Genomic DNA, 1,321 nt, shown 5'->3' on the forward strand with positions numbered 1-1,321 from the left:
GGAGCGGCGCGCGCCGGATTGGAACGTAAGCCTGCTCTTGTATTAAGGGGGCTAGTTCTGCTTTCGGCCGCGTACGCAACGTGCAGGTGTGCTATGGGCGATGGGCCCAGACCCCTGTGCGCTTAGGTTTAGACCGGCGTGCTGGCCTCTCTGTTGAGCCTAGGTGGGGCTGCGACGTGTTGATCTTCCGAGGCCGGGCATGACCCAGGAAAGTGTGTCCGGCCAAATGGGATCGAGCGTGTTGGGTTATGTGGTGCACCCCTGCAGGGAAGTTAATCTATTCGAATAGCCGTGATCTTCGGTAACAGGACGACTTGGAGTTGTACCTTGACCTTATGACAACTAGAACCGGATACTTAATAAAACACACCCTTCCAAGTGCCAGATACAACCGGTGGTCGCTCTACCTCAGGGATATGAGGAGGGGATCGCCGGGTAGGATTATGCTATGAGATGCTATTTGTAGATGCTACTTGGAGGATTTCAATCTACTCTCTTCTACTTGATGCAAGACGGTGGCTGCGAGAAGCGTAGTCTTCGACAGGATTAGCTATCCCCCTCTTATTCTGGCATTCTGCAGTTCAGTCCACTGATATGGCCCTTTACACATATACCCATGCATATGTAGTGTAGTTTCTTGCTTGCGAGTACTTTGGATGAGTACTCACGGTTGCTTTCTCCCCCCTTTTTCCCCCTTTCCTTTCTTTCTGGTTGTCGCAACCAGATGCTGGAGTCCAGGAGCCAGACGCCACCGTCGACGACGACCCCTACTTCACTGGAGGTGCCTACTACTACGTGCTGCCCGCTGACGACGACCTGGAGTAGTTTAGGAGGATCCCAGGCAGGAGGCCTGCGCCTCTTTCGATCTGTATCCCAGTTTGTGCTAGCCTTCTTAAGGCAAACTTGTTTAACTTATGTCTGTACTCAGATATTGTTGCTTCCGCTGACTCGTCTATGATCGAGCACTTGTATTCGAGCCCTCGAGGCCCCTGGCTTGTATTATGATGCTTGTATGACTTATTTTATTTGTAGAGTTGTGTTGTGATATCTTCCCGTGAGTCCCTGATCTTGATCGTACACATTTGCGTGCATGATTAGTGTACGATTGAATCAGGGGCGTCACAGCGGTCTTGGAGCACGGCTCATCGAAGAGTGTTGGATGTCGGTGTACTTGAGCCCGAGATGGTGTCGTCGGAGTGTCGACTCAAGCAGCTCTGTCTTGAGTAGGACGAAGTGGTAGAAGAGCGGTTGACCAACAAGGCACAAATCTCGTCCATTCTTGCATTGTTCTCTTGTTTTTGTTCGTCGAGCTTGTTGTCGA

Source organism: Triticum dicoccoides, chromosome 6B, assembly GCF_002162155.2.
Source record: "Triticum dicoccoides isolate Atlit2015 ecotype Zavitan chromosome 6B, WEW_v2.0, whole genome shotgun sequence".
Taxonomy (NCBI): domain Eukaryota; kingdom Viridiplantae; phylum Streptophyta; class Magnoliopsida; order Poales; family Poaceae; genus Triticum; species Triticum dicoccoides.